Source organism: Bos mutus, chromosome X (genome assembly GCF_027580195.1).
Source record: "Bos mutus isolate GX-2022 chromosome X, NWIPB_WYAK_1.1, whole genome shotgun sequence".
NCBI lineage: Eukaryota > Metazoa > Chordata > Mammalia > Artiodactyla > Bovidae > Bos > Bos mutus.
In genome coordinates this window covers 23,786,293-23,801,127 of record NC_091646.1, presented here as the reverse complement: position 1 = coordinate 23,801,127, position 14,835 = coordinate 23,786,293, and the positions used below count along the sequence as shown (strand labels likewise).

The 14,835-nt window shown below is 40.5% G+C and overlaps 1 protein-coding gene and 1 non-coding gene across 2 annotated transcripts in view; both read right to left on the bottom strand.

Moving 5' to 3' along the window:
* GPC3 (glypican 3) overlaps positions 1-14,835 on the bottom strand; it is a 460,444-nt gene that overhangs the window by 243,288 nt on the left and 202,321 nt on the right. The window lies entirely within an intron of this gene.
* TRNAR-GCG (transfer RNA arginine (anticodon GCG)) lies at positions 6,369-6,440 on the bottom strand. Its single transcript has one exon. It is a non-coding gene; the product is annotated as a tRNA-Arg (tRNA).

Below are 14,835 nucleotides of genomic sequence, written 5' to 3'. Positions count from 1 at the left end.
AAGTAGGAGATGCGGGTTTGATCCATGGGTTGGGAAGATCCCCTGGAAGAGGAAATGGCAACCCACTCCAGTATTCTTGCCTGGGACATCCCATGGACAGAGGAGCCTGGTGGGCTACAGTCCATAGGGTCGCAAAGAGTCAGACACAACACGGTGATTAAACAACAACGATATACAGTAGTTTTTTTTTTAAGCTAAGAGGTTTTGTGGGTCAGCTCATACACTGGCTTACCAACTTGTTTCCACAAAATGCGTTAGGCCGGATGAGAATGTTAATTCATCTGAGCAGCCATTTGTCAGTGTTGATCATAAAGAAAGGTGCTGGTGTGTTCTGCCAGCACAGACCAATGTTGAGACAGGTATGCTGCTGACAGCAACCCAGTGAAAAGATCCACCATAATTGGTCCCAACCTAGCTGGAACTGTGTCTCTATCATTAGCTCATTTGGCTAATACTATGATCATACCCTACCGCCATAAGTGCCAAGTGTCCTTTTTTCTTTAAATTAAAATTAAAGTTAATTTCATTTTGTTTCAGAAATGCCATGACGGCCCTGCCAGTGCTGACACTGACAATCCAGGTCAAGTATCATTGGTTAACATGTCAACAGACTGGTTCTAACCATCTCATCCTCTGCCACCTCCTGAGAAGGTTAGACGGCATCACTGACCCAATGGAAATGGATTTGAGCAAATTCCAGGAGAGAGTGAGGACAGTGTGCTGTAGTCCCTGGGGTCGCAAAGAGCTGGGTACAACTTAGTGACTGAACAACAACAGACTGGTTCTATAATGATGACTGATTGACAATATTCTAACAACAACAATAATAATGACAACAGCAACAACAATATCTGCTTGCATGCATGCATGCACTCAGTCATGTCTGACTCTTTGAGACCCCATGATCTGTAGCCCGCCAGACTCCTCTGTCCGTGGAATTCTCCAGGTAAGAATACTGGAATGGGTAGCCATTCCCTTCTCCAGGGGGTTTTCCCAGCCCAGGGATTGAATCCGGGTCTCCCACATTGCAGGCAGATTCTTTATCACCTGAGCCACCAGGGAAGCCCAACATCTGCCTGACACATTCATTTGAACTAGGCACTATTCTAAGCCCTTTACATTCATTAATTCATTTTAATCCTCACAACCACCTTATGATATAGACATTACAATTCTTATTCCCATTTTATAAGATGAGAAAACTGAGGATCAGAGAGCAAAATGAACTTGCCCAAGCCCACACAGCCAGTAAGTGGTGCACAGCTGGAATTCAGAGTGAGGTCTGTCTGGTTCCAAAGTTCTTAAGCACCTCTCTCTAATGCCAATATGGGAGACTTGATTCTCCTTGGAGAAGGAGAGAAGAGAGAAGTTTGAAATGGCATATTCACTATTACTAAAATTTCACACAATAAAAAGGGCATGTGATTTTTGTTTTTATTCTGTGGAATTTTTTTATAGAAACAGAGGGAGTTAATCGGCTGGAGGATGCTGAAGACTGCCTTCGAAGAAACCTCACTAGATCCAGAGTTGAGTAATACTTCTCTCAGGTATAGATTCACATCAACCAAGCTCACAAAGGGCTGTGTGTAAAATTTTTAAATTCCCAGGCTTTGGAGACTCCAAACTTAATTTTGAGAATGTCTCGAATTAATTAAGCACATAGTATCAAACCCTCTTAAGACTGCTATATCAAAGCTAAATGCCACTGTATACATTTATAATGATAAACATAATTTACAACGTGTCAGATCCTCACTAATCTCCCTGGTAAATAACATGGGAAGCCAAAGTATCATCTAAGATTTGCTTAACAAACATAGAGTTGGTATCAACTCAAGTTATAAGATTTGAATGTTTAATAATAGCATCATGTTAAGATATAGCTCTACAACTAGGATTTTATAATAACATGTTACAACAATAGCTAACATTTATTGAGGGATTGCAATGTACCAGGCACTGTGCTAAATATATAAATTATCTTCCTTTATTCTCACAAAGGCTCTATGTGGTAACTAACATTATTAAAATAAAGACTGAACATATAGCCACTTGCCCAAGATCATAAAACTAGGGAGTGTTAGGCATGAGACATGAACACTAATCAGTCTGATTATGGGACTTCACTCATAACCACACTGCTTCATTGCTGTGACGCCTACTCCAGAGCCATACAAGGCAGTCTCTCACCTGGGTAGAACAGGCTGATCAGAGCTACTAGCTTTCTCTGTGACTTTCTCCTTTTTCTCTGCTTTCATGACCAACAGCCCCTAACTCCCGCTGCCTAATTGACATATTCTTTCTTCAGCTGTGTTGACACGGTCAATCAGGCTGCTGTCTGGTCTTTTTCCCTAGGAGCCATTAAATCTGCCTGTCTCTGTCTCAGTATTGCTCTCTCTCTTTCTGGAATTTAAAAAATAAAATTCAAAGAAGCAGCATAATAATCACCCATATTTCTGAGAACTACTATCAACAATAGGTAAATTTTGCCAATTTGCTTCCAGTCTTTTCTTCTACATGTATGCTTTAAAAATTATACAAATAATATGTGATGACATTCTTCTTTTATAATTTACTCTCTTCAAAGGGAATTTGCATAACTCTGTTCTCCTTTATAACCTGTTGATTTCCTAGCTTACCTCTTAGGGGGAAATTTATTTTCAATATTTTCAGGTGCTTGGGGAGGCCGCTTCAAGCTGCTATCATGCCCTAACTACCTATTACCAGATATGGTAAGATTGGTATAAAAACAGGTAGGTAAGATTGACCATCATATTAACAGCAGAATTCAAAACCATATACTTTGTCTAGCTTGCTTAACTCTCTTAATTGTTAAGAAAAATCCAGGTCGGCATAAAAGATTGCAAAAAAATGGCATTTTAAAGGAGTCAGTGACTACACAAGCTTTCCCCAACAATGCAAAAGTATTTACATTTTGACAAGGAAATTACAGGATTGAATATAAACAATTAATTACATGGGTGACTTTAGCAAAACTGAGGGCATCATTTTGAAAAGAGATACCTTGGAAATAGCAAAGTAACCTATTTAGAAGCACCTCTGAACATTTCTGAAACTCACAGACATAATTCACGATATCAGATGAATGACAGTTATATTTATTTCAAAACAAAAAATTAAAGGGGCTGTTGGTTTTGGGGTTTAAAGAAAGATACATGCCCAAAACTACTTTTAAAGGTTATCTGCAAAAGGATAAGACCACAAAATTAATGCAAACTAAAAAGCCTCCCTGAAGGGGAAAACTGTGGTGTGCATGGCAAATATCAACAAGTGAGCCCAGTGAACAATGGTCAAAGAAATCTTTTCCATTGAATCAAAGAAGCCTTTTTCAGTCTGTGATACATTAAACTTCTAGAGTTGTCATTATAGAGTTATTTTTATAGTTTATCTACTCTAAGTATATCCTTCTCATAATATATATATAGCAGAAAACAGAGGAGATATTATAAACTAAATTCATTGCTATTTCTGATAAAAACACCATTCAAAGAATCTTATCATAGATTATGAACTATCAACCAAATGACTTGCTCCCCCTCCTGGCCATGCCAGGTATGACATAACACATCCCTCCTGCCTCAGCCCTTCACAGAACCTTTCTCAGACAGCATTTGGCACACTCCTACTATGCAGAGATCCAGAGTGTTCTACCGCCAGTATTAAGGCAAACAACTGTATAATCCTTTTATTCTCTGAGTTTTCAACTGGAGTAGCAAAATCTACCTATTCATATCATTGTTTTATACATAGAAAATCAACATGTCCTTTAAATTTACTAATGCCATGAACCCTTCATTGTTCCTCATTATTCTGTGTTATCAAATCTCTCTGGATCATTTGAGCTGAACATCTCAGGCTCCTTCTGATCCACCTTCATCTTTCTATCTCCGCTCACACTGTCTGACAATCATCCCCTTCTGGTCATTTTTCTCAACCCCTACAGTGATAGTCCAAAGCACAGAAGAATACTGAGCCAGGTGCATCTCTAATACCTTATTATGTAAAAAACATTTCTGTTCCACTCACAGTCCATGCACTTGCCTGCGCACATCCTCATACAGCATTATAGCAATGAGTATACTCCAAAATTAGTGCAAAAAGTAGACAGTCACAGCCTTCCTTTACTAATGCATGGAGCATCAGCCATTCTAAAAATTGAGATTTTATTCTCCAGTCTCACCTTCTCTATCTCTACTTCTCCCTTGGTCTCTACCCCTCTTGATCCAGGAATTACTTGCATTCCAAATCGACCAACTCCTGTAAAAGTTTGGCTTCTACTCCTCTTCATTTTTTCCTATCTGCTCCAGACCCTTGGAGGCCAATTTCTTGACCTGAAATCATGGCATCATAGTGCTCACCTCCCCTTCCCAGGTTAGAAATCTGAACCCTGACTCCAGCACATTGGCTGAACCCACAACCTCACCAATATATTCTAGTTAGGCCTGACACCGAGAACTCTAATTCCAGAAAACAAAAGCTTAGTGTGAAAATATTAATATAAGGATCCTCTTATCAGTTCTGCTTACATCAAATTCAGTGTCTCCTGGACATTTTTGGTCTGGAAATCTATGATACCAGAATCCCCCAGGGTGCTTGTTGTAGGCCCTACTACAAATGTATAAACTCTGAGTTTCTAGGCATTGGTCTCAAGAATCCACATTTTAACAAGTTCCCAAGGTAAGTCTGGTATAGAAATAGGTCTGGGCCTACTGACTATCAAGCCTGTCATTTCACAGATGAGGAAACTTAGAAGCTACTAAAAAACCCAAAGCTCATCAGTTCCAGTCTTTTGTTCTTTCTATCATACTTCTGTCTCTCCTGCAGGGAGAAGCATTTGAAACTATCTTGCATAAGAGCTAGTTATAATGTCCATGACCACAAAAAACTTGTTTGTAAAGAATACAGAGTGGCCTATCAGCTAAACTCTCTCAGTTCAGTTCAGTCGCTCAGTCATGTCCAACTCTTTGTGACCCCATGGACCACAGCACGCCAGGCCTCCCTGTCCATCACCAACTCCCGGAGTTCACTCAAACTCATGTCCATTGAGTCGGTGATGCCATCCAGCCATCTCATCCTCTGTCAGCCCCTTCTCCTCCCGCCTTCAATCTTTCCCAGAATCAGGGTCTTTTCAAATGAGTCAGCTCTTTGCATCAGGTGGCCTAAGTATTGGAGTTTCAGCTACAGCATCAGTCCTTCCAATGAATATTCAGGACTGATCTCTTTTAGGATGGACTGGTTAGATCTCCTTGCAGTCCAAGGGACTCTCAAGAGTCTTCTCCAACACTATAGTTCAAAAGCATCAATTCTTCGGCACTCAGCTTTCTTTATAGTCCAACTCTCACATCCATACATGACCACTGGAAAAACCATAGCCTTGACTAGACGGACCTTTGTTGGCAAAGTAATGTCTCTGCTTTTGAATATGCTATCTAGGTTGGTCATAACTTTCCAAGGAGTAAGTGTCTTTTAATTTCATTGCTGCAGTCTCTCAAAGCCCTCTCAAAACTCTCTGAAAACCCTTTTAAAAGGGTTGCACACCATTGAAGACAGCCATCTCGTGGTGACACATATTGACTCCTGAATATTTATGATTTCTCCTCCACAAAACTTAAATGGGTCACAAACAGGAGAGAATGTTGAGTTTGAGCATTGCATTGGAGCACTAGAGAATTATATGAGAATGATTACATGAGCTATCTAATCTACCTATTACCCCTTCTTTATAAAGACAATAGGATGAGAACCAAACAGCCAAAAGCAAAATGGAAAAGAAGCACTAGCAAAGAAAGAACTGTAGCCCTTCAGACAGCCTTAGGCTTTAGTTGCTTCCAGTTTAGCTTACAGTTTAATAACTTACACACACAACCTAACACTAAAAATGCCACCAAAACACTACTAGAGCTAATCAGTGAATTTAGTAAAGTTGCAGGATATAAAATTAATACACAGAAATGCCTTGCATTCCAATGCACTAACAATGAAAAATCAGAAAGAGAAATTAAGGAAACGATCCAATTCACAATTGCAACAAAAAGAAAAAAATATTTAGGAGTAAACCTACCTAAAGAGACAAAAGACCTGTATGCAGAAAACTATGACACTGATGAAAGAAATCAAAGATGACACAAACAGATGGTGAGATACCATGTTATTGGATTGGAAGAATTAATATTTTCAAAATGACTATACTGCCCAAAGCAACCTAGAGATTCATTGAAAAGTGAAGTCGTTCAGTAGTGTCCAACTCTTTGTGACCCCATGGACTGTAGCCCACCAGGCTCCTCCATCCATGGAATTTTCCAGGCAAGACTACTGGAGTGTATTGCCATTTCCTTCTCCAGAGGATCTTCCCAACCCAGGGACCGAACCTGGGTCTCCTGCATCGCAGGCAGACGCTTTACCATCTGAGCCAACAGGGAAGCCCTATCAAATTACCAAAGGCATCTTTCACAGAACTAGAACAAAAAATTTCACAATTTATATGCAAACACAAAAGATCCCAAATAGCCAAAGCAAGCTTGAGAAAGAAAAATGGAGCTAGAGGAATCAACCTCCCTGACTTCAGACTATATGACAAAGCTACAGTCATCAAGACAGTATGTTACTGGCACAAAAACAGAAATATAGACCAATGGAACAAGATAGAAAGCCCAGAGATAAACCCATGCACATATGGGCACCTAATCTTTGACAAAGGAGGCAAGAATAAACAATGGAGAAAAGACAGCCTTAATAAGTGGTGCTGGGAAAACAGGAAAGCTATGTGTAAAAGAATGAAATTACAACAATTCCTAATATCACATAAAAAAATAAACTCAAAATGGATTAAAGACTTAAATGTAAGGCCAGAAACTATAAAACTCTTAGAGGAAAACATCTGCATTACACTCTTTGACATAAATCACAGCAAGATTCTCTCTGACTCACCTCCTAGTTTAATGAATATAAAAACAAAAATAAATAAATGAGACCTAATAAAATTCAAAAGCTTTTGCACAGCAAAGGAAACTATAAACAAGACAAAGACAACCCTCAGAATGGGAGAAAATAATTTTCAGATGACCCAACTAAGGGTTTATCTCTAAAATATATAAACAGTTCAAACAGCTCAATATGAAGGAAAACAAAACAAAACAAAACAAAAAAATGTGCATAAGACCTAAATAGACATTTCTCTAAAGAAGACATACAGATGGCCAATAAACACTTGAAAAGATGCTCAACATTGCTCATTATTAGAGAGATGCAAAACAAAACCACAGTGAGGCATCACCTCACACTGGTCAGAATGGCCATCATCAAAAAATTTACAAACAATAAATTCTGGAAAGGATGTGGAGCAAAGGATACCCTCCTACACCATTGGTGGGAATGTAAACTGTTACAGCCAGTATGGAGAACAGTATGGAGATTCCTTAAAAAACTAGAAATAAATAAATCTACCATATGACCCAGTAATCTGACTACTGGGCACATGTCCTAAGAAAATCACAATTCGAAAAGACAGACGTACACCAGTGTTCATTGCAGTAATATTTACAATAGGCAAGATATGGAAGCAACCTAGATGTCCACTGACAGATGACTGGATAAAGAAGTTGTGGTGCATTTATACAATGGAATATTACTCAGCCATAAAAGGAACAAATTTGAGTCACTTATAGTGAGGTGGATGAACCTAGAGCCTCTTATACAGAGTGAAGTTAAGTCAGAAAGAGAAAAACAAGTATCTTCTATTAACACATGTACATTGAATCTAGAAAAATGGTACCGATGAACCTAGCAGAGAACAGACTTGTGGAAAAAGCAGAGGAAGGAGAAGGCAGGACAAACTGAGGAAGTACATTGACATACATACACTATCCTGTGCAAAAGAAATAGTTAGTGGGAAGTTGCTGAGTAACACAGGGAGCCCAGCCTGGTGCCCTGTGATGACTTAGAGGGGTGGGATGCTCAAGAGGGAAGGGATATATATGCAAAATTATGATTTATTCACGTTGCCATACAGCAGAAATGAACACAAAATTGTAAGACAATTTTCCACCAAATAAAAGTTTTAAAAGAAGAGAAGAAAGAGAAGAGACTTACACAAAGAAATTTTTCCATTGTAGATAAATATTTTGGAAACAAAATTAGTAATGAACTCTTATCTGCTGCTGCTGCTAAGTCGCTTCAGTCGTGTCCGACTCTGTGCGACCCCATAGACGGCAGCCCACCAGGCTCCCCTGTCCCTGGGATCCTCCAGGCAAGAACACTGGAGTGGGGTGCCATTTGCTTCTCCAATGCAGGAAAGTGAAAAGTTAAAGTGAAGTCGCTCAGTCATGTCCGACTCTTCACGACCCCATGGACTGCAGCCCACCAGGCTCCTCCGCCCATGGGATTTTCCAGGCAAGAGTACTGGGGTGGGATGACATTAATAGAACCAATAGTGTGATTATTTGATAATACAAACAACTGAGAATTTAAGGTAATAATCAACTACTTTGGGCCTGAGTCAGATGACCATAAAGTCTATTACAGCATTATCATGATCTCCCACTTGGTAAAAATGTAAAAAATCACTTCAAACTTAGTTAAATATAGTAGCCAAAGACATGTAAGACTCAACTGGAAATACCAGATTGTTTTCTTTACCTGGGACTGCCTGACGGCCTCTGAAAGCTTGGTTTGAATATGAGAGAATAGGGCTCATGGGTGATTCAAGAAATAGCAGGTGGGAGAGTTATATAAAGATGTGACAAAGGCACTGGGCTTATATATGTGATCAGAGCTGACACCAAAAGTATTTGGCTATGAGTTTACCTAGATCCAAATGTAATAAAGGTGGTGGAACACGTGTATGGCAATTGCCTACAAAAGTACAGGGCCTTAGAGTCTGCAAGTCTGTGCTGTGCGTGTATTTGCTACGATTAAGAAATTTTAGTTATCTTCTCTACTTCTCAACTTATTGCTATTTTGGTCACCTGGAAAGAGAGAAAGATTATACAAACTTTCAATTTAATGAAAAAGAATCAACAGCCTGGACAGCAAGGAGATCAAACCAGTCAATTCTAAAGGAAATCAACCTTGAATATTCATTGGAAGGACTGATGCTGAAGCTGAAGCTCCAATACTTTGGCCACCTGATGCAAAGAGCCAACTCATTGGAAAAGACCCCGATGCTGGGAAGGATTAAGGGCAGGAGAAGGGGGTGACAAAGGATGACATGGTTCGATGGCATCACCAACTCAATGAACATGAATTTGAGCAAATTCCAGGAGATCGTAAAGGACAGGGAAGCCTGGCATGCTGCAGTCCATGGGGTTGCAAAGATTTGGACACGAGTTAGCAACTGAATAAGAACAAGCCTGCCTCAGGAAATTCAAACAGGGGCTCTGTATCAGTCTAGAAGGGTAGGATGGGGCAAGAGATGGGAGTGAGGTTCAAAAGGTAGGGGATATACGTATACCTATGGCTGATTCATATTGAGGTTTGACAGAAAACAACAAAATTCTATAAAGCAATTACCCTTCAATAAAAAACTAAATTAAAAAAAAGAAAGAACAAGCCTGCCTATCTTAGTCTCTCTCTCTCTTCCGTGCACCCAGAGTATATCATGTGTACTCCTTATATTAAAGCATACTCACTAAGGTGTAATGACAGTCTACACTTACAAACCTATCTCTCCATATGAGTGCTCTAAGGGCAAGAACTGTGTGTCTCATTCATCTTAACTACAGCACCTAGATAGATTCTGGTTACATAAGAGGCTCCCAATTTCGTTGTTTAGTTGTTCAATCATGGCCAGCTCTTTGCAACCCCATGGACTAAACCTGCCAGGCTCCTCTGTCCATGGGATATTCCAGGCAAGAATACTGGAGTGGGTTGCCATTTCTTTCTCCAGGGGATCTTCTCGACCCACGGATCGAACCCACAGTCTCCTGCAGCTCTTGCACTGGCAGGCAGAGTCTTTAGCACTGAGCCACCAGGGAAGCCTAGTTCCCAATGTGTGTTTGCTAAATGAATGGATGAGTGAGTAAACAGATGAATGAGAAATCAAAGGACGTCAACTAGACATCATGGATGGTTCACGCTGTGCATAATGAATGCTAACAATGAAAAATTAGACAATCAATCAACTGGTTTTTCTACAAGATACCAAACTAGGAATATGCTTGCTTTTACTGCCTTCGAATATCAAGACATTTCAACTAGAACTGAAGGACATAAAACACTTTTGTTGTTGTTCAGTCGCTAAGACATGTCCAATTCTTTTGCGACCCCCATGGACTGTTTGTTGTTCCCCAGACTCCTCTGTTCAGGGGATTTCCCAGGCAAGAATACTAGAGTGGGTGGCCATTTCCTTCTCCAAAGGATCTTCCCAACCCAGGGATTGAACCCGTGTCTCTTGCATCTGCAGGCAGATTCTTTACCAATGAGAAACCAGAGAAGCCCATAAAACACCTCAGACTACTGCACAAGACTTGGAAAATTCACACATAATCTGCCGTTAGCTTTATCTGTTAGGACATGGCTTACAATAGTGTGGGGGTATTTCAAAAAAGTCTTTATTATCTAAGGAAACAACAAAGACTTTTTTAACATTATCTCAATAATCTTCTAAACATAGCTGTAAGGCAACAGCAATTTTTAACGATAAGAAAACAATTACAAAGGAAGCTAAGTGACTTACTTAAAGTTATTAAGTTAATCAGTTAATTACTAATTCAGTTGACATTTGAACCTGTTGATATCCTCCTTCCTAAACTGCTTTCTCTTGACCTCTCTGACACTAAACCATTCTTACTCTTTTCCTTTTCTTATGAATTTAAACTTCTTCACCAGTAATCCTAAAGGAAATAAATCCTGAACATTCATTAGAAGGACTGACGCTGAAGCTGAAGCTCCAATACTTTGACCACCTGATGTGAAGAACTGACTCACTGGAAAAGACACTGATGCTGGGAAAGATTGAGGGCAGGAGGAGAAGGGACAGAGGATGAGATGGTTGGATGGCATCATCGACTCAACGGACAAGAGTTTGAGCAAGCTCCGGAAGATGGTGAAGGACAGAGAAACCTGGCGTGCTGCAGTCCATGGGGTAGCAAAGAGTCGGATGCAATGGGACAACAACAACCAGAGAATGAGTCTAATTTTAAATCTATTTATTTGAATTATCTTTGTCAATGTATCTATATGTGCATAAATATATTTATATACTTTTTGAAGTTCTTTTCCATTTAGAGACAGATGTATTATAGTAGTTAAAAGCATGAACTCTGGAGCCAGAATACAGGTACTTTCAAATCCTGACTCCGCTACAGGCTAGATGGGTGACCTTCAGTCAGTCACTCAAACTTTCATTATTGGATTCTCTACCTGTAAGATTGGGAAAATAATAGTGCCTACCCTCAGAAGGTTGTTCTGAGGGTTACAAGATAAAATATTTATAAACATGCTTACAACAGTGCCTGGCACATAATATACTAATACTCAATGTTAAGTATTATTAATAGCATTATTTCATATGCACATTTTCATGTAACTATGCAATGTTTCATTGGCTTAGCCAATTTCATCGTGCATAATTTTAGATGAGTTCATAGGAGTTTGGAAAAAAATCACTAAAAATTAAAAACAGGAGGTAGATCATACCCATCATTTTTGTTATTCAATGGTCTTTTTTCAAACTCCCTCATCGTTTCAACTCTTCCCTTTCCCACCACATCCGAGACTCCTTTTTTTCCTCCAGGTTATTTTGCTACAATCCCAGCCCAGGCACATAGCACCTCATAATATTTTAATGGAGCTCATGTTGGATGCATGGTAAACTAATAAAGCCCCCACTGAAGTAAAATGATGTGTGTTAGATCACAACGAACCTAGCGATGTCTTGTACATGGCGCCTCTGTATAAATGTCATATAGATAGATGAAATGAGGTGGGTATGGAGACTATATGGAAGAGGAGGCTGAAAGCAGACGGAAGCCAGGTTGAGAAGGGACCTAGGCACCACGCTTGAGTTTAGGTTTGATCTTACAAGCTATGGAGGGTCAATACATTTTTCTGAGTTATAAAAGTGGGAAAGGAAAAAGGGAAAGCTATTTGCAGGCTAAAAGAGCAGTTTATAGCTTTCTCACTATTCAATAGTAAAGTTCATTTCTCTTTAACCCTGCCACAACTGTTTCAGAGCAATTCCTTTTCTTACCTGTCCCTCCACAAGGAAGCTTTTTAAAAGATACAATATATCCTTTTGTACTTTGTTTTAATAACAGATTCTTTTTTCTAAAGGGTTCACTCATATCTCGTTTTCATTGCTTTTCTGTTTTATAATATTAAAGAGAAACAATGTATGTCCAAGATTACCCTGTCTGAAAGACAGGTGGTTGCTGGTAGCCTGGGAAGTCTAGACCTGAGCTAACTGTAAGTTCCAGCTGGTCAGTTTCACAATAATTACCTATCTCTGAAAGCAATCTATATAAGAACATATAATTACCGACCAACTTGCTTCTGCAACACTGGAACTGTGGTCTTAGTGATAGCCACCCTTCAGAAATGTGGTCCTTCGCCTGGGAAACAAGTAGGTTCTGTTGCCAGAGATTTAAAGAGTGATCGATAGGCAACATCACCACCTTGATCAAACCCCTCACAGTCTACCTGGGGTGTTGTTACCCCAAAAGGGATAGAGAACAATGAACTGCAGTACTTCAATAAAACTTTCAAAAAGGAGGCTCCAAAGGATTTCTGTGTTAGCATCATTATAGTATAGTCATAGTGAATAGCAACTCATCAGGGACCTTTCTCCATAATGGCTCATTCCGAATATTTACTTCATTTTTCTCATATCTCAAATCCCAGTAGAATTACAATGTTCACACTGACTTATTGAAAATTATTACAGAAACGATATTCTCGGTATGAGCGATATTGCATTTCCTCCTCCAATTACAGCCTTACATTGTGTTTCTTTTTAATTCTGTATTTTTTTTAAATTATTTTCTCTGTGAATCGATCCTCTGCATCTACAAAGGTAGCTCGATATTTTCTTTCTCAAGTGCCTCACAGTGATGTTCTCTGGCAATATAGGCTGGAAGGAAATCTCTCTCGGTCTCATTTCCTTCACAACAGAAGTAAATCCACTGGCATGCCTCATCCACAAAAAGGTAACGGGGATGTTTTCCTGCCACATGAGTCAATCCTGATGTAAGAGGAGTGAAAGGCCAGGCCAGATGGCAACTGTCACAGCCGGCTGGGTATACTGCCAGGATCATAGAGGCTAAAGCTGGGCCAGGTGTCACAGCTCAAAATGAGGCAACTGGGGACTCCATGAAATGACTCTAAGGCCAGGATGACAGGAGACCAATAAAACACTTTTCCAACAAACTGAGAAAATAATAACTTGCACCCTTTTCTTTACTAGCGGACTCCTATTTGCAAAGGCGAACTCTAGATTGCTTGGAGGAAGTGATACGTTAGAGTAGACTTCTCTTCTGAAACTCTTTGGACAAGGCTGATGAAGCACAAACTAGGTGTAAGTATGCCACAGGAAAGTGGGGAAGAGGCAGCTTGGTAGTGAGGAGCTGGCCGAGGCCAGGCTTGTTTGGCTTCTGCTCCCAGGTACAGTGAGGGCCTGCACTGTACTATGGGTGCCACATGCCCCAAAGAGAATCAGATGTGAGTCTCGTCCAGAAGGACCTTGCCCGGTGTGAAATCCAACCTCTGCCATGTCATCAACAGTTTATTTAGGCTTCCTGGGGCTTTAATGTTACACGCACTTCTGAGGACAGAAATTAAGAACTCCTTTTGAGTCAGAAGCACTGTCATTTGCAAAGACCTCCATGAATCATGCAAACTAGAGATTCATCAGAGAGCTCATTCCCAAAATAGGAACTGCTGTAAGAAGAGACAGCCCTATAAGCCATCATGTGCTGTGCTTAGTCGCTCAGTCGTGTCTGACTCTTTGCGACCCCATGGACTGTAGCCCGCCAGGCACCTCTGTCCATGGGGATTCTCCAGACAAGAATACTAGAGTGGGTTGCCATGCCGTTCTCCAGGGGACCTTCCCAACCCAGGGATTGAACCCAGGTTTCCCACATTGCAGGTGGATTCTTTATTGTCTGAGCCACCAGGGAAGCCAAAGAATACTGGAGTGGGTGGCCTAGCCCTTCTCTAGTGGATCTTCCTGACTCAGGAATCGAACCAGGGTCTCCTGCATTGCAGGTGGATTCTTTACCAGCTGAGCTACCAGAGAAGCCCCAAAAGTCACCATAGGGATCCTACTTACTGAAAGGGCAGACCTTCCCTTCCATCTTTTCTGTGCGAGACAGAGTATTAGCCCTAAGCCCCTGGCCCAGCCCCAAAGCAACATCATGGTACATACACGAACCCTGCAAGCTCATACTCTCTGCTAGGGGCTGGGGACCTAACCGTAATTACCACCACTTGCTAAATTTCATCTCTATGGAAAGTATAATAAAAAGGTGGCTCTCTTTCTGAGAAGCAGTTGTTAAGAGCAATCACGCTTGAAACCATGATAGAAATGCAAACCTGAGGTTGCTGGTTAGTGAACAAAAGGAAAAGGAGAGCCCAGCAGAGCCAGCCAGTTACCTTGGGAAGCTCTCAGAACTCCACCTGCTTTAACTCATAGACATACTCCTTCTCTGAGTACATCTCTTCACATTTCCTATTCCACATGCCGCCCCATCCTCTCTCTCTCCCTCTTGCTCCATCCCCTTTCCCCATTTCTTCTTCTCTATACTCTGCTAGCATCTTACTAGAGGATGGAAGTCCTAGTCAGACTCAGAGTAGTCTGCTTATCCATGGCTGCTGATGGAC